Source organism: Peromyscus californicus, unplaced genomic scaffold (genome assembly GCF_007827085.1).
Source record: "Peromyscus californicus insignis strain IS unplaced genomic scaffold, ASM782708v3 Scaffold_11__1_contigs__length_118956290, whole genome shotgun sequence".
In the NCBI taxonomy this organism is placed as follows: Eukaryota; Metazoa; Chordata; class Mammalia; order Rodentia; family Cricetidae; genus Peromyscus; species Peromyscus californicus.
Genome location: NW_026294402.1, coordinates 80,989,432 through 81,009,146, shown reverse-complemented (window position 1 = coordinate 81,009,146; position 19,715 = coordinate 80,989,432). Strand labels below are relative to the sequence as shown.

Sequence of the window (19,715 nt, the reverse complement as noted above, 5' to 3'; positions counted from 1 at the left end):
TGTACACCTAGGTTGATTCCATATTTAGCCAGTATGAATAATGCCTCAATAAACATTCGAGTGCAGGGACTTCTTCAACACAGTGATTTCCTTTTCTTTGGATACAGTCCCAGGAGTGGGGTTACTAGATCAGATGATGGATATACTTTCAGTTTCCTCAGGAATCTCAATACTATTTTTATAATGGCTATATCAGTTTACATTTCCAGTGTGATGATTAATCTTTCCAATTTCATTGGATCTAGAATCAACTAAAAGGTAAGTCTCTGTGTTGGTCTGTGAGAATACTTCCAAGAAGGATTAACTGTGGGGAGAAGACCTTCCATCAGAGTGGGTGGCACTTTCTAATGATAGTCCAGATATAGAGGTTCAAGGAAAAAGCAATGTTACTTGCCTGCCCATTCTTCCACTTCTTGCTACTAAGTGTACCTATCCCATTGTCATTATCGATGCTATCAGAACCCATCTTTGGCTTTCCGATGTGGATTGAAGAGAAGTATTTCTCCAGGAATCCTCTAGGCCTTCAGTGTTAGGTTGGCACTGCTCAGGGGCACCAGCATTATGGACTGAGCAGCTACCAGTTTCTCAACCTCTCTTGCATGCCGACAGCCACTGTTGGACTGTGTAAGCAATGTAATAAATCACCTTTGGCAAATCTCTCTCCCAAAATATTTACATTACGATTCATAGCAGTAGGAAAATTACAGTTATGAAGCAACAACAAAAAATGACTTTATGATTAGGGTCACCACAACATGAGGAACTGTATTAAAGGATCACAGCATTAGGAAGGCTGAGAATCACTGTTCTAGAGAACCCTGACCAATACATCTAATACCTACTTCTCTTTTGTGTGTGTGTGTGTGTGTGTGTGTGTGTGTGTGTGTGTGTGTGTGTGTGTGGCGGGGGAGTTGAGACAGGGTTTCTCTGTGTGACAGCCCTGGCTGTCCTGGAACTCACTTTGTAGACCAGGCTGGCCTCGAAATCAGAGATTGGCCCACCTCTGCCTCCCAAGTACTGGGACTAAAGGTGTGTGCCACCACCACCCAGCTCTATTTCTCATATTTTTACATCCTTGCCAGCACCTCTTTTCCATTTCTTAAATAGCTGCTCTGATTTAGGTGAGATGATGTAATCCTGTGGTTTTAATTTGCATCTTCTCGATTATTAGTAATGTTGAATATTTTTCAAATGTTTATTAACCATTTACATATATTGATAAATGTATATTTTTAAGGCTGGAGAGATGGTTCAGTTAATAAAATGTTTGCCTTTCAAGTGCTAGAATCTGATGCTGATCTTCAGAATCCTTATAGTTGGCATGATTATATTCTAACTACTAGAAAGAGATGAAGATGCTGGCCAATCTGACTAGCCTATTTGAAGAGTTTCTGATCAGTGAGAGACTCTGACTCAAAACAAACACAAAACAGAAAAAGGATGTACAATGCCTGAGGAATGACCACTGATGTCCTCTGGCCTCGATATGGACAAGTACACTTGCACGCATAACCAAATACTATAGATCTTTTTTAGATAATGCAACAATTTCTTTTCCTGTATGTTTATCTTTTTTAAAAAAAGGAAAATGAAATTATGTTTTCCTTTTTAATCATTCTTCCTAAACTTTGATTTAAGAATAAGGACCATCAGCACTTGAGAGGCAGAGCCAGGGGGATGAGGCCAGCCTGGTCTACAGAGCGAGATCCAGTACAGGCACCAAAACTATACAGAAAAACCTTGTCTCCAAACAAACAAACAAACAAACAAACAAAAAGGAACAGAAGAACAGGGACCATAAGTCAACTCCAAATAACATAAATAACTCACTGTTTGTCTTGCTTATTATTAGTTTCCACCCTCCCCCCACCCCACTCCCCAGAGCTTGACACAAGGTAGGGTCATTTAGGAAGAAGGATCCTCAAGGAAAAGATGTCTGCCACCAGACTGGCCTGTAAGCAAGCCTGTAGGGCAATTTCTTAATTAATGATTGATACAGGAAGATCAAGTCCATTCTAGGTAGTGACACCTTGGGTAGGTGGTCCTGAATTGTATAAGAAAATCAGGCTGAGCAGGCCATGGGGGGCAAGCCAGTAAGCAGCTTTCTTCCATTTCAGCTCCTTTAGGTTCCTGCCTTGAGTTCCTGCCCTGAATTCTCTCAGTGATGAGAATATGACCAGAGAGCTATAAGATGAAATAAACCCTTTCCTTTCAAAGTTGATTTTGGTCATGGTATTTGATCAAAACAATAGAAACTCAACTAAGTCACTGTTCAATACTGACAGTGCTTCCAGTAAACAAGTTTATTAGGCAAACTGATTATAAATTAGGATAGGGAAGGGGTTTGGTTTGCAGTTTTTATAAAACACTAATTCTAATTCTCTAAGTGGCATGGTGGAAGAGGAACTATGTTCAGTATGCATAAAATGACAATCCACTGCTTGGCCAGGCATGGTGGTGCACGTCTTTAATCCCAGCACTGAGGAGGCAGAGGCAGGTATTCACTTCTGTGAATTCGAGGCCAGTTTGATCTACAGAGATTGTTCCAGGACAGCCAGGACTACAAAGAGACTTTGTCTCAAAAACAAAACAAAATAAACAAAAAGACAATCTAATATCCTGAGAAAATAATCCTGAAGTGAAATTACATTCCCCAGTGGAATGAAATCCTCTAGTGATGCAGCAAGTTGTGCTGTGAATCTAAACCAGAGTGATAGGTATGGCTGTTCCCAAACCTAAGTATGTCCAGGGCACATGTGTGGGCTCCTGTTGGGATGCAGGATGCATACTAATACACATCAAATGGATGGTTTTTAAGACTAAAAGGCTTAAAAAAATGTTGGCAAGAATATATGTAATTCACCAGAGGGTTCATTATGAGATGACAAAATATTTTAGGAAAGAAATATTTTAAGGAAGTTTCCACATTTTGGGGAATTCTGTGAACAACACTGATAGTTTAATTCCATAGTCTAGTTTAGTCATATATCTTGGTATTAATCACACTTGTACAAACTAGTAATGTGTATTACTTACAACTGAAACCCAAACAATTCCAGCTTTGGGGTGGAATTCATCTAGGCAGTGGGGGTGCACACCTTTAATCCCAGCACTCAGAAGCCAGAGGCAGGCAGACTTCTGTAAGTTTGAGGCCTGCCTGGTCTACAGAGCAAATTCCAGGTCAGTCAGAGTTACATAGAGAAACTTTGTCTCAAAACGCCCCCTCATATGTATGTGTATGTGTGTGTGTGTGTGTGTGTGTGTGTGTGTGTGTGTGTGTGTGTATGTATGTATGTATACACATATGTGTATATATATATTCATGCATTTCAGACAGCATCTTCAACAAATGGTGCTGGTCACACTGTATGTAAAAGACTGAAAATAGATCCATATCCATCACCCTGCACAAAACTCAGCGCCAAATAGATCAAGGACTTCAACACAAGACAGATACACTGAATGTGATAGAAAAGGAATTAGGGAATAGGTTTGAACTCAAAAGCACAGGAAAAGTTCTAAACAGAACACCTATAGCACAGGTATTAAGATCAGACTTAATAAATGGGACCTCTGTACAGCAGAGGGCATCATTTGACCTAAAGAGCAGCCTACAGAAAAAAGGGGTGGGGAACGTTAATCAATTATATATGATAGAGGGTTGGTATCTAGGATATATAAAAATAAATAACCCAGCTTTTAAAATGGGGTATAGAACAAACAGAGTTCTCTAAAGATGAAACACAAATGACTGAGAAACATTTAAAGAAATGTTCAACATCCTTAGTCATCAGGGAAATGCAAATCAAAAAACTACTTTGAGATTTTATCTTGCCCCAGTCAGAATGGCCAAGATCAATAAAACAGACTACAGCACATGCTGGGGAGGATGTTGGGAAATGGGAACACTTATTCATTGCTGATGGGAGTACAACTGTGGAAATCAGTATAGCGGTTGCTCAAAAGCTGAAACAATCTACCACAAGATCCAGCTATATCACTCTTGAGCATATATTCAAAGGACACTACATTTTACTACAGAGATACTTGCTCACTCATGTTCATTGCTGTTGTATTCTTAGTAATCAGAAACTGGAAAGAGCTTAGACGCCCATCAACTGATAGATAATGAAAATGTGGTACATTTACACAATAGATTGTGGTACATTTACAAATTTAATGAAATTTGCAGGTAAATGGATAGAGCTAAAAATAAACATTGTAAAGTAAGCTAGATGTTTTCTCTTATATGTATATTGTGGAATATTATTTTAAGATGTGTTACATTTGTTTATGCTGTGGAACATTTGTATAATGATGCAAAGATGTGTGGCATTCTTTTATGTTGCATTTATTTAATTCTGTGAGGCTGTGTTATTTGCTTGTCTATAACACCTGATAGGTATAATAAAGAGCTGAATGGCCAATAGTTACGCAGGAGAGGGATAGGTGAGGCTGCCAGGCAGAGAGAATAAACAGGAGGAGGAATCTGGGAAGAGAAGATTGAGGAGCAAGAAAAGGAGGAGAGGAGGACATCAGGGGCCAGCCACCCAGCTACACCACCAGCAACAGCATAAGAAAGAAAGAAAGCAAAGCATATAAAATAGAAAAAGATTAAAGCCCAGAGGCAAAAGGTAGATGGGATAATTTAAGAAAAGTTGGCTAGAAACAAGCCAAGCTAAGACCAGGCATTCATAAGAAAGAATAAGTCTCCATGTGATTATTTGGGAGCTGGGAGGCAGGCTAGTGTAAGAGCCAAAAGAGTTAAAAATAACCAACAACATATGTGGATGTTAGTTTTTAAGCTTTAGGTATGTGTGTTTCAATCAGAATAATCACAGAGGTTAGGTAGCTGGTAAAGGACCAGAGGGGAGGGGAGCTCTTCTGACAAAGTGGAAATAGAACATAGTGTTGTAAAGAGATAAAGGGGAAACTAGGAGGGCAAATTAACCAGAGAAGGGGATATGAGGGCAGGGTCAAGAAGGGAATATGGGGAGGGGCAACTAACACTAAAGGCTTTTTAAAAAGCCATATAGAATAGAACCTAAATATATACACATGTCAAAGGAATTTAAATGAAATCACCATATAATGGGAGAGACAATGCTGAAACTAGATATCTTATGCCACAAAGTAAAAACCTTACATCTTGTTGAGTCACTGGCCAAAGAGGTCTATAGATCTCTAACCATCACAGGCTACTGCCAAGATTATTGGTTACTCTATAGAACCCGATAGTAAGGCCCTATTGCTGAAGACACATTTATGTCAGCGAACATGTAGAAATCAAGCTGGTGTCCTACTAGAAGATTCACCTTCACTGACCAGCATTCGTGGTGCTGGAAGGTACTTTACATACCACCAGAGGAGACAAAGTAATCATCATTATCACCCAACTACAAACCCTATGATGTACAACAATCTGCCTGCAAGATATACTAGCAATAGTGGCCAAATGGTATGGGAGTAACCAACCACTTTTTGATTGGATTTAAGGCTCACTCCATGAGATAGAACCCATACCAGACACTGTTAAAATGTCCGGAAACCTGAAACTAGATAGGTCATGAGCCCTAGAGGAAAACCTACTACTATTATACTGCTAAAGGAACATAACAATCTAACTCCTAACGACATATTGTTATATATCAGTGCTTTGCTGGGCCTTGATCAGAGAGAGAAGCTTCTTCTTGGAGAAGATGGAAATTAACACAGAGACCCACAACTGGACAATGTGCAGAGTGAGACTTTGGAGCACTCAGTCATAAATGGGACATCTGTCTCATACTGCTCACCTCTTGGCTCAGGGATCTACATGGAAAATGAAGAAGAAAGATTTAAGAGCCAGAGGTAGTGGATGACTCCAAAGAAACAACACTTTCCAGATACAACAAGGCTAATGCACATATGAACTCATAGAGACTGTGACAACATCACAAGACCCACACAAGTTCAAACAAGCAAAAATCCCAGCATGACAAAGGGGAGGTAGACACAAAATCCCAACCCTAACTAAGAACCTATTTGCAATTGATACCTGATAAGAAAAGGAAAATCAGTTTTCTCCAATGGAGTGTCACTGGTTATGTCAACCACACTCTGTGGCAGGCCCCATGCCCAGTAGTTGGCCAACACAAAAAGAATTACTCCCCTTCTTTTTGGGTTTTTTTTTTTTTGGTTGCTTTTTGTTTTTGAGACAGACAGACAGACAGGGAGAGCAAGCTAGCACCTGAGTGAGAATAAGAGCTAGCAAGCACAAGAGTGCATGATGAGCATATGAACATGAAGTTGGGTGGATAAGAAGGTGGGTAGAATTGGCAGAGTTGGGAAGGAGATAGAATCTGATCAAAATATATTGTAGGAAAATAATTTCAATAGAAGAAGAAAAAAATCCCATTTTTCTTACAGTTACCATTTACTTGTATTAAAATGTCTTATTTCCTTGTACGTAGGAAGAAATGACAAGATTTTTAGATGACAAGGAAAGATACTCTGAGAATATTAGAATAGTACATTCATAAAAATCAAATTATCTACATGGACCAAATTCAATCATGCCTGTTCATGTAAATGATTGGATACAATATTACACAGGAATGCACTGGCATATTAGTGGAGTAACTGCACATACAGAGGTAAAATAAAATCCACATTGCACATTGCATATGCCTCTACACATCAGTCCACTCAAAGGAATGGAGAGTATGTGGAGAAAAGTCTTGCACCAGTTCTGTGAAGCAAGCAGAACTGTTAATAGCACCACTGCCTCCTCCCCAGCTGTACAAGCAGATGTTTTGGTGATTGGGAAGATAAACTTTAGGAACAGTTTTAATAATATGCACAAATGTGCCTCTCTTTCAGAATGAATATCTACCCATCATCCTGAATGTTTTACATTTAAATTACAGCAGATTCCTGTGTTTTCATTACATTATGTACTCCAAGAGTCAATTACTTTTACAAGTAAAAAGCAGAGCACATTACTACTCCCTCAGGAAGTTCAGAAAGGTAAGTCTGATAAAGCACTTGAAGCATTATTAGTTTTCTTACCATGTAAGAAATGTTAACTGTGACATTTAATTCCTGGGAAGTGAAACACAAATTCACAGTCTTGACTACAAGCCCTTTTTAGTGATGGAACCCATATATTTAACCCTATGTGCTACCTATGTACTTACCACCCTGCAAGCAAGATCTCAGCTACTGTCCACTGTTTAAGACTTTCTCCCTTTACCTTGTTTCCTTTTCGGGCTATGTCCCCTGCTTCTTTTTGTCACCTGAAGGTTTACTATCAGGATTACTTCAAGCCTCTGAATGATACATTATGAGTCAGTTCCTGACTTGGCTCATTTGTTAATCACTACCCTTTTCAATATTAGAAACATGGTTTAAATTATACTATAGTATTTTGGATGAACATATGCTTTGTTTTCTAAAGACTTGTCATCTTTTAAAATTGTAAAGCAACCTAAAATTTAGCATCTCATTAACTGAGTGTGTATTTCAGTAGTAATTAATAAGCACATGCAAGTTGTAGACTCTTCTATGACTCTCATCTTGCAAGCCTAAACCTCCCTCTGTCTACTAAACAATCTCCACTTCCTCTCCCTGCCCCACCCCTGGCAACCACCATTCTGGTTTCTGTTTATATGAGTCTGACTACTACAACTACTTCCCATTAGCAAAACCATACAGCATCTGTCTTTTCACTACACTAGGCCAAGTTTATTTAGCATAATGTCTTCAACATTTATTCACACTGTAGCATCTGTCAGACTATCCTTTTCAAGGCTGAATAATATTCTCTTATAGGGAATATTGTGTTTGTTTTACCAATTAATTTGTAAATGCACATTTAGGCTATTTCCACCTCTCAGCTACCCTAAATGGTAGTGCTATAAAGATGCAAGCATCTCTTTTAGACTCTACTTTCAATTTATATTTACTACGTATTCAAAAAGCAGGATTCCTAGACTACAGAGTTAATTTTATCTTCATGTGTGTGGTGTGCTTTTGTGTGTGTGTGTGTGTGTGTGTGTGTGTGTGTGTGTGTGTAGGTGCACATATACATGTGTGTATCTATGAAGGTTAGAGGCTGACAGGCTTCCTCTACTGCTCTCCCCCTTATTCATTGAGATACAGTCTCTCAATTGAATCCACCTATGTGGGCTAGTCTAGCTGGCCAGCCTGCTCTGTGGGAGCCCCTCTCTACCTTCCAAGCAGAATCACAGGCAGCCTGCCAGGCCATCCAGCGTTTAGTGGATGCTGGAGAAGCAAACTGCAGTGCTTGTGTTTGTGTGGCAATGCTTTATCTCCCCACCGAGTTTTAACGCTTTGAGGAACTATCATACTTTTTTCCAGTGTGGCCATCTACTGCACACAAGGATTCTAATTTTTCTACAGATGCACCAATCTTACTTTTTGGGTAGTGTTTTGTTTTGGAACTAGCCACCCTAAGGGGTGTGAGCAGTATTTCACTGCAGCTTTCATCTGCATTGTAACATTGAGCTTCTTTTCATGTTTATTGGCCATTGAGATCTTTGGGGAAATGTCTTTTCACATCTTTTAATTGGGATGTGTGTAGTTCAGTTCTTTATGTACTCTGTATTCGTATTTTCTCCTGCCCCATGGGCTGCTTTCTCACTCTGCTCTGTCTTGATTGCCTGTGCTTTTAATGTGTTATCTGAGACTCAATGCCATACAAAATGGAGCTTTTCTCCTATGCTTTTTTCTAGGACAAGTCTTTATAGATTCATGTCTTTTAGGTCTTTAGTTGTTGACATAGTTTTTCCAACACCATTTGTTGAAGAGATTGCCCTTTACATGCTGGGTAATCCTGGCACTTTCATGATATATTTGACTATACATACTGAGATTTATATCATGCCTTTCCACTTTATTCCAAGGTCTCTATGTACGGTCTTTTGATGACTGTGGCCAGTTTTGTATTTCTTCTGTCTGAAATACTAAATCCCAACTCAGCCTTCAGGTCTCAGATGTTATGTAGTTTGAGAAGTCCTGACCATCCCACCCTCTCTCATTTCATTTCCCCAACCCTCAACTTCAGTTATATATTATTCTTCTATCACAGAGCTCACCTTCTTTTCCTGTAATTGACTTGTGACTCCCAGGGTCACAATCTCAATGACAAAAGAGGCTCATCTGTAATTTTAGCTTTCACATCCGCTCCTAGCAAATGCTTTATAACAGTGCATAATCAATAAACATTATCAATACTGGATCACAGTGTGTGTGTGTGCTTTTTTTTTTTTTTTTTTAGCATGCTCAGCTGGTAAAAAGAATGAATAAACTCTATGTACTGATTTAGAAAATGCTTCCAAGATATATAAACTAAAAAAAAAAAAATCAAGATGCAGAAGTGCTTATAAAGTTATAACTTACATAAGGTATATAATATATCAATTTGTGTAAGGCAGGAATATATCAATTTGCGTGTCTATGATACTTCTCAAAAATAAAGTTGATTATCTTCTGGAGATAGATGGAAATCAGGTAAATGAAGGATGGGAAAAAGAATTTTCATTATATACTTCAGAATTATATGAAATTTTCCTTATTATGACAATGATTAAAAAAATTTAAAACAGAATGACTAAATAATGTCCCTAAAGAACAACAAATAGAGGCTGAAGATATAGCTCAGGGCCTAGCACATGCAAGGCCCTGGGTCTGATCACTGTGTTGTGTTCCTAAGACAGACAGATGGGGGAGGTGAATATGAACGAATAAAGTAACAGCAATGTGGGATTTCCTTCCTCTTTCATCTCGTAACAAAAAAAAAAAAATCAAAACTAGTAGGATCTATATCTTAAATGCTTCTTGAGAACTCAGTTACAGCCCTGGCCAGGGCTAGAAAATATGGCAGTTCCTACCATGGTGTTTCTTGGATCACTCATTCTGGAACTACTATCTCTGTCATAAGGATAATCAGGCAACCCTGTAGAGCAGTGGTTCTCAACCTTAGGCGACCCTAAGACCATCAAAAACCATTGATCTTTACATTACAATTCATAACAGGAGCAAAATCACAGTTAGAATTAGCACTGAAGATAATTTTATGGTGGGGGTCAGCACAGCACGAGAAAGTGTATTGAAGAACTGAAGCATTAGGAAGGTTGAGAACCAGTGCTGTAGAGACTCACTTAGAGAGGAACTTTCTCCAACAGTCAGGGAAAAAAAAAATGCTAGTCATATGAGTAAGCCACCTTAAAAGTGGATCCACCACCTAAATTAAACCTTCAGATGTTTGCAGCTGTGGCCAACAAGCAATAGCGATATCACAAGGGGTGGAGGTGAGGGTATACTTCATAGCCAAGCTCCTCTATCCTTTTTGAAAAACAAAAACAAAAAAGCAAAACCAAAACACTGAATTGTGACAGATAGTGTTTTAAGTCAGTACAGCTTGGGATGATTTAGATAACGGTTAAACCTCACTGTCAGCTTGCTGGATTTGGAATCAACTATAAAATACACTTCAAGCCTTGTCTGTGTGGGAATTTACAAAAAGGGTCCACTGAAGGGAGGGAAAGAACCACTATGCCAGTGACATCATCTCATGGAGTGGGGCACTCGACTGAAAAAAGGAAAAGTGGAGGAAAGCAGGTGAGCATGCTAGTCATCTGTGCGTCCCAACTGTGGACACAGTGTGGCAGCCGCCCCACTCTCCTGTGTCTTCCTTCCCATTCCAGTCATCTGTGTGTCCCAACTGTGGACACAGTGTGGCAGCCGCCCCACTCTCCTGTGTCTTCCTTCCCATTCCAGTCATCTGTGTGTCCCAACTGTGGACACGGTGTGGCAGCCGCCTCTCTCTCCTGTGTCTTCCTTCCCCACGATGGGCTGCACCCTTAAGCCCTAAGCCTACTCGGACCTTTCCTCCTTTAACTTGCCTCTGGTCAGGCATTGGTCGCAGCAGCGAGAAAAAAAGAACCAATACATTTTTCATGCAGCAATACCTAACTGGAAGAATTTATTCACAATAGTTTTCTTCTTTTGTACAGGCATAAATTCTACCGAATGTAACCCAGTCCCACCACTGGAAGCCTTGCCTGGCTACAAAAGATAAATCAGTTTAGACTCGGTATCCTCAATTACCAAGAGTCCTCACTGGGTAAGTTCTTACTTTAACACACATTGTTTTTCAGAAAAGATACACGTTTTGGTGTTCCTGGCTTTGCTGCACCCTGTATGCATGATAAAACAGTATGATGAAAGTAAATGATGGTAAGATGTTTTGTTTCCCAGTAAGTTCCCTGAAACAGAGATTGACAAATGTAATATGAATCCCCAGAAATTCAGTGACTTCTAAGCTTCAGTATTCTGTAATACATAAAACAAATGCATGATCAATGAAATGAAAAAAAGGAGTATAAATTCTCTACTTTGAAAGACATAGTTAGTATAAATAGTAGTTATCAGATCACATTAAACTAACTGCAGCAAGTTACAGAATCAGGTAGGCCTGGAGAAGGCACGTGGAGGACTCTGATACACTAAAGTAATTATGATGTTGGAGTCCACATCCAGGCTCAAAGTTGAGTTTCCAATCAATGATGCCATTGTACACAATAAGAAAGTCACTGAAATATGAATGCCCAAATGACAAAGAGTAGCTTTAAAGCTCGTACTATATTTTAATATTTTCTTAGGAGGAAGATACTCTTCAGGAAAAAATATAAGAAGTTCCATATGGTAAGATATGTGTAAGAGTGTATGGATAAGCCACTCTGCCGGTTCTGTCTTTTGAAAAAAGCACAATTAGTGGTCTGGGATGGTATTTGTGGCATAAATGTTCTAGAAAATTTGTCTAGAAATCTAATGAAAGAAGCATATTGAAAAGGTTTTAGACCACTGATATCTTATGGTCCCTTATCCTAATATTACAGAGCACAGCCAAAAGCAACTAAAAATGTAGGCTACTCACCTGCTCAATTCAAAGAACTAAGATTGCTGTGTACTTATGATTGTCAGCTGTCACTCAATGACAGCTCATCTGTGGCACCTATACTGCTGTTTTGTGTTCTAGTAGACAAACAATGTAGAGACAACTTTTCAGGGGTCCAATCTTTCTTATGACACAGATTAAACAGCTTTTTCTAAATTCCAGTCTGAGGCTGCATCCCCAAACCTCAGCCTAACAGCAATCTATCCACTGGTTGAGTAGCAAATCACGGTGTACACAAGGATTTTTGTTTGTTTTGAAAATAGGAAACCCAACCTAACTAACTGGTCTATTTACCTAAGCTCTTTGACCCTGAACACAAAATAAAACTTCAGGCTGAAAATCTAGATACATGCCTATAAATTCTCACAGCCACCTGAAACACAAAACTGTCCACACAAAAGAACAGATAATCTATTTTCATGCCAGTTTCTATGAATATCCTTCCAAAAGACAGGGGTATTTCTCATTACACCAGAGGAAGGAGCTTTCCGTAGCATGGAAATAGGACAAACTGGCTATAAAAACGTGATGTGACAAGACGGTGTGGAGCAGGAATGAGCTGCACTATAGGTGCATTACTTTACTCTCGCAGGCTCCTTCCCTAGGAAATTCCCTCTGAGTGTGCACATAAAAAGTGATTTTAAAAAGGTGCATATTTTATCCTTCTAGACCACTTGGTTAACAGAAGGGCCCTGCTTCTAGGATTTAGATTTTTTTCCCCTTTAGAATAAAAGGTTTACCTTAAAGATAACTTATCTTACTAAAATTGCAGTTCTAGCTTTTTATTACAAATGTGATACAGTATCATTAAGACTATTTTGAAAATACAGGCATTTATCTGGTTCAGTAATGATCATATTAAGTTTTCATCTTTGAACTGTATTTTTTATTTTTATTTTTATTTTTTTTTGGTTTTTGGAGACAGGGTTTCTCTGTGTAGCTTTGCACCTTTCCTGGAACTGTATTTTTAACGTATGTTCACACATTTTGAATTTTCAATGAAGCTATTCCCCAAGTTTTGAACAGATAAGACTGCAAAAGAAAGTCAAAATTCTGCTTATGTAAATATTTATGGAACTTTGAGCCACCAACCACCAAATAGATGACTCCATGGACTTTTCAGACTGGGGAGGGTAACAGTGACTTAAGGTGAGGAAGGTATTCCCTGTTCATTCTCTTCCAATTCCTCTGACTACACTAAGTCTTAGTTTGGTGCCAGGATGGTATCAAGAACAGCACTTAATTCTGGCTACTCTCCCTTCGAAACAAAGAACGTTCACTCTCAAGGCTTAGAGTGGTCAGGAAGCATGGGTTTCTAGCTAGATGCTTCCAACAACGCTGTTTTCTTTATTTTTACCCATGTCTGCCTTCTGTTTATGGCAAGTGTTATCAACTGTTAACTAAAGGGTATTTCAAGTGTCTTTTAAAAAATAATCACATTGATGTACAGAAGTATTATATAGGAAATGTATATATGGTCAAATTTTTGATAAGGAAGACATTTAATAAATACTACATTAAATTATCTCTTTGATCAAGACACGGTTATTTGTGATGTGCATATCATCCTCTATTTAGCCATCATGAAGGATGGAGAATTTTTTTTTTTTTAAGTCCAGGCAAGTTAGAGGAGAAAATAATTGAAAATGAGATCACCAAAAGAGGATTCATAGACAAGGTAGTATTTGAGGATTTGACGAATATAATTCAGAGAAGCATAATGGAAGAGAACTCTAAACAAGGGAAATACTGAGCAATACACGTCTGACTGGTAGCAACTCCAAATCTTGATTTTGATGTTAGATACATGGGTTAAAACACAGTAAAACGTGCCATTAAATAGATGTATATTACCATATAAAATTTTTTCCTCAAGAAATCTGATTCTATCTTTGACTTTAAAGTCATTGAGGTTTAAGGTTTAGTTGGCTTTAAAAAGAGGTAAATAATATCAATAGAAAAGAGAAATCACAGTTTAGAAACATGGGAATCAAAAGTATTTTCCTACAATAAACCATCAATAAAAACTGTGAGCTACTAAACAAAAACATTAGCTTTACTCATCTACTAGTTTTATTTCAGAAGCCAAATGTACCTCATTTAAAGTTTATCTATTAAAATTAAATATTCTAAGCTGGGCATGGTGGTGCACACCTTTAATTCTAGCACTCTGGAGGCAGAGGCAGGTGGATCTCTGAGTTCAAGTCCACCTTGGATTACAGAGGGAGTCCCAGAACAGCCAGGTCTACACAGAAAAACCCTGTCTCGAAAAACAAACAAACAAACAACAAACAAAATTAAATATTCTATACCCCCCCAAACTAAAGTGTGTATTAATAGCATTTGCCCCAAGTAATAAAGAAGACAGAATATCGGCATGGTTGACTATTAGTGACATCTCCCAAAAGGCCGGGTCCCAAGCTACTGTTGCTATTTGCCGGGGGTGAGGAGAGGTGAAGTCAGGAAGTAGGTTGGTGGTGGGGTGGGTTGAATCTTGCCAAGCCCCCTCTTTCTTGTACACCATGAGGTAAATAGGCTCTGCCAGGCCATTCTACCTGACCAGAGGCCCAGAAGCAACAGAGTTAAGGACAGGGAGAGCAACTTAGATCTAAAAGTCTTTTCTCTTGGATTGTCACGTGTTTTCTAACAGTGACAAAATGTTCAACATAATAATACTTCACAGAATTTAGCAAAAGAATGTAATTTTCAACATTTAGATGCTGTTTCCAAACAGCTCAGAAATAATAGTCTCAGAATTTTTTCTTGTTTGCTTTTAGCTCTTTTTGATTACCTGAGTTTTTAAAATCATGTAGTTATTAAGCACTGAATACATTTTAGTGTATTTCCTATTTCATTGTTTCGAGAAAGCCTAACTAGAAGGGGAAATCATAGCGAAAATAAAACCATTATAGACAAGTCTTCACTTGGAACTTTAAAGAGCCATTCTACATACATTCAATAATAACCACAAAAATCAAACCAAAACATGAATTGTGGTTGAAAAAAGAAGCATCAGGAGACTGGAAAAAGATATTCCTCTGTTATAAATGAAAGTATTAGGAACATAGAAATGTATGTATCTGTAATATTGATTTTTTTTTTTACTAAGGAAATTACAGTTTCTTTTGTTATACAAGTGAAGTATAGATCTTCATGCTCCAGATACCTCAGACAGCAACAATGGGCCACTGCATGTGGTAAGCTTGGAAGCAAGCAGACATACCTCAAGTACAGTAATTTTGAAATTAGTAGTGTGTGCTACTTTACTCTAGAAGATTTTTAACACTGCCTGGAATGGAACCCAGGGCTCATGCATGCTTGGTAAGCATTCTACTACAAGCCTGCATTAGAAAATGGGCTCTTTGGTTAGCTAAATCTGGGGATGCTATTTACACCTTCCTTTGAAAATCATATGCATGCAAGCATAGCAGTAACTTTTTTTTGGTTTTTCGAGACAGGGTTTCTCTGTGTAGCTTTGTGCCTTTCCTGGATCTCGCTCTGTAGACCAGGCTGGCCTCGAACTCACAGAGATCGCCTGCCTCTGCCTCCCTAGTGCTGGGATTAAAGGCGTGGGCCACCACCGCCCAGAGCAGTAACATTCTTGAGCTGCTTTAATAAGCAGATCAAAGTCAAATTTGGGGCTGGGGGTGTAGCTCAGCAGTAGAGTGTTGGCCCTGTTTTAGAAATACCCTGAGTTTGATCTCCAACACTGAAAACAAAAGTTAAGCTTGACCGAGTCTAGTGTGTTCCCACATCATGTGAGAACACTGTTTAGGGGAAGTAAGCTATTGCTTTAGTACAGTGCTGAAGGGAAATATCAATTTGGAAAACCATGGTCTTTTCAAATTCCCTTCAACTGAGGCTGAGCATATGCAGGGCCCTAGGTTTGATTCCTTCCCAGCACCCCAAGAAAAAACTTTACAACGGGTTGGGAGTGCAGGCTTGTGGTAGTATCTTACAAAGCATGCATGAGGCCCTGGTTTCCAACCCCAGTACCACTAAAACAAAATGTTAACAAAAACTGACACCAGAACACACACAGTAACTGAGGACTAGAGAGATCACACCTGTTAGCAGCAAAAGGCAGAACCTTGAACTTTAGCTCCCTATCCACAGGCCACAGTTGTTTCTACTGTAAATTATAAAATAGAACTCAAACAGTTAAACAATTAATTTACATTTAACATTTGGGTCACAGTGTCACATTTTCTGATTTGTGTTTATTTCACTGTTTTTAACTCTTTCTTAAAAATTGGGTCCCCCAAAGGAGGTACACCTGGAGATTTGCTCTCCCTTTAGTAATTCTGAGGAATGACCACGTTGAACTAAAAGTAACCATTAGAAGAAGGCATTCAGACTACCTGGGCTATAATTTACCTATAACTTCCGTCAGCTCAATGAAATCAAGAGGTTGACGATGAGGTGAGTCACATAGCACATAATGCCAGCCTATGTTATTCCTAAAAGGTCATATTACCATGAACAAATACAACTAACCTTAAAATGGCAAGAACTTCACACCAACATAAAGAGCTTGTACCACCAAAATGAGTTTTGTCTCCATAGTTCAGAGCCCTTAAATGAGGGAGATCCCTGTATTTTTCTAAAAACCCAAAGAACGTGTGCTTTGACTCCAACCTCTGAACCTGATGCTCCCTCAACCCCACAGAACTCCCGAGATAACGTAGGAACAAACACACATCATTTCCGTGGCCAGGAGAAAGTACAGTAGCGTGCCATTCCCGCCCCCTCAGGGTAAGGAGGGGAGCACCAGGTAAGTCTGGTCATAGTGCAACTTTCAAAGCCTTGGGAATCAAAGGTGAGGGCTGTTAACAACTTCCGTGTGCCAGCCCGACTTCCTCTTGGTGAACTTGGCCGTGCTCTCTCACCCTCTCTGCACGGGCACCCCCTCGGGCCTCGGCGTCGCCCCAATCAGAAAGGGACCCACCGGACTGGCGAGGCAACGCCGTGGCTGGGAGCCTCCAACAAAAGACGCCGCCGCCGGGCGCCCGCGCCCCGGTGGACACCTCCCCTTAGCCCCGCACCGGTTCTGCCCGCCGAGGCCGCGGACGGCTCTCGGGGGTCCCTCCCTCACCGCCCTTCCCCGGGCCGGGCCGGGCCCCGCTTCCCCTACGGCGGCGGGCACAGGTGGGGGCCGCCCGGGGGGGCGACACCCCGACGCCGCCACCAGCGCAGGCCGGCCCCGGAGCCGCCCTCCCGAACCGCGCCGCCCCGCATCTCGCCGCGCGACCGCGCCCGGGGGGGGGGGGGGGGGGGCGGGGACGCTGTTACCTGCCGCGGGCTCTGCCGCTCCCCGCCGGCGCCGCTCGCCTGGCAACCGCGGCAGCCGCACCAAGGCCGCCAGCCGAGGGCCTAGTGACAGCTACCAGCGTGCACCGCGCGCGCCCACGCCGGCGTCGACGTCGGCGGCCTCGAGCCCGCCCCCCGCCCCCCGCCCCCCCGCCCCTCCCGCCGCCGGCCGCTGCCGGGCCGGCCCGCGCTAGCTGGCGCCACAGCGCCCTCAGGCGGCCGATCGTGGAGGCGGCGGCGGCAGCGGCGAGAAAGGCGGGAGCAGGTGTTTTCAACCAGCCGGAAGAGAACCTGGGGCGGAGGGAGAGGGGGGGATTGAAGACAGCTTCGAAGTCTTATTTTAAGTACGATCCAGAGGGTCCATCCATATACTGCATACGAGTTAATTTCAGGCTCAGGGTCCGTGTGGAATTGAGAGACAGTTTAGCACGGTTTGGTGTCTAGTCTTCTTTTCAAATTTACAGTTACTCCAAAGAGTTTTGTCTGGACCGTAGCATTAGGAATATTGAAAGTTTTCACAAATATTTTTTGTGTGTACAAGTGTTAAAACACTTATGATGAGCGTACTGTTCTGAGAATGCTGTGTTATTTCGCTATGTGTCAATATTTAAGCATTTTACATTCCTTAGTGTGAAACGTGGAAGGTGACAGTTGTCCTTCAAATAAATGTGTTCACACCGAATAGTAGTTTTTTTTCTTTTTTAGTAGTTTTCTTGTTTTTCTGAAGATTATTTACTTATATTTTATGTGTAATAATGCCTATAATGTATGTGCATGTCTGGAACCCAAAATGAGTCGGATGCCCTGGAGCTGGAGTTGTAAGAAGTGATGAGCAGAAGGATGTGAGTGCTGGAAACCTAACTTCCCAGTCCTCTGGAAGAGCAGCAAGTGCTCTTAACTGATGAGCCAACTCTCTCGCCCCAGCTTTTATTCTTTAAACTATTATTCCCACCCAAGACTTCACATTGTTGGGATGAAATAGGAATTTGTGCAACAATATGGTAAACGTTAAAGCACCTTAAAGGCTGACGAGAAAACCTCTCTGACGTTACTGTTCTTCACTATACTACAGACTGTTTTGTTTTGAGGCAGGGTCTTGCCACAGAGCCCTGGATGGCCCTGCACTCACTATACAGCCAAAACTGCCCTTGAACTTGCAGCAGTTCTCCTGCCTCAGCCTCCTTAATGCTGGGATTACAGGTAAGCACCAGAATGCGGCTTAAAGAACTTATTTAGAAATGCTTCAGGTTTGTTTGGTGTTGGGTAATTATGATTATGAAATGGAACAACAATAAATAGGATTTCTGTCCTGGCTAGTTTTATGTCAGCTTGACACAAGGTAGAGTCATCAGTAAGAAAGGAACCTCGATTGAGACAATGCCTCCATAAGATCCTGCTATAAGATGTTTTCTTAATTAGTGATTGATGGGGGAGGGCCCAGCTCCTGGTGGGTGGGGCTCTCCCTGGGCTGGTGGTCCTGGGTTCCATAAGAAAGCAGGCTGAGCAAAGCCCTGGGAGCAAGCCAGTAAGCAGCACCCTCCCATGGCTTCTGCATCAGCTCCTGCCTCCAGGATCCTGCCCTGTTTGAGCTTCTGTTCTGAGTTCCTTCAGTGAAAAGTGCTGTGGAAGTGTAAGCTGAATAAACCCTTTCCTCCCCAAGTTTCTTTGGCCATGGTGTTTCATGACAGCAATAGTAACCCTAAGACAACCTCTATACAGCTATCATGACTTTAAAGAAGTCCTCTATACAAGCTATCATGACTTTAAAGAAGTCCTATTGAAATTCTGTGGCCTGATATATTTATTTGTTTATACCACACCATATACTTTACTGTGTCAAACTTTCAAAATGTATCTTGCAGTAGCAATGAAATTATGACTTCCCTGAGTCTTTTATTTCTGCAGCATAGGGGGTGTGTACATCAGCAATTACTCATTTTCTTTTTGCTTCTCAAAAGTTGTATGATTAGACCCTTTAACCCAAGATACAAGACTCCATCCACTGTCTTTTCATGGCTTACATTTTTGCGGCTCCTTCAGTCTTGGAGCTATCATGTCTAAAGCGAATGCAGTGCCCCATCAATCTTTGACATTTTGGTTGCATCGGTCGGAAGCTAATAAACAGTCCTTGTTCCAGAAAAGGGGATTCAGATAAGGTGGGCTTTGGACCTGGGGAAAGCACCCGCCTCTACTGTCTCTGCTCTGTTATCTTCCTCGTCCCTACCCCAGCCATCCAGAGGAGCCCTCCCCCCCCCCCCCCCCCCCCCCCCCAGTCTGAGCTTTCTGTTCATTTCAGGGATGGAACTGCTCCGATCAAGGCCATCCCTCATCTTTACAGTGGAGACCAGCTCTGCTCTTTGTGCCTCCCTGTCCTACACCAAGGAGCGGGTTTGGGGGAAGGTGTACTCCAGGGTCGGGAGCCTCCGCAGTGCGTCCTCTGCCC

General features: G+C 41.1%; 1 protein-coding gene across 10 annotated transcripts in view; it reads right to left on the bottom strand.

Annotated features, from left to right (window-relative positions):
• The window catches only part of Dop1a (DOP1 leucine zipper like protein A), a 113,005-nt gene extending 95,629 nt beyond the window's left edge, over positions 1-17,376 (bottom strand). For 7 of the 10 annotated variants that reach the window (XM_052715778.1, XM_052715808.1, XM_052715843.1 and 4 more), the window contains exon 1: positions 17,255-17,375. The gene's annotated coding sequence lies outside the window, so the exon portion shown is untranslated. Of the gene's footprint in view, positions 1-17,254 lie in introns of all 10 variants that reach the window. The other 3 variants (XM_052715825.1, XM_052715834.1, XM_052715786.1) reach the window with 2 other exon arrangements.
• Positions 17,377-19,715: the final 2,339 nt, after the last annotated feature.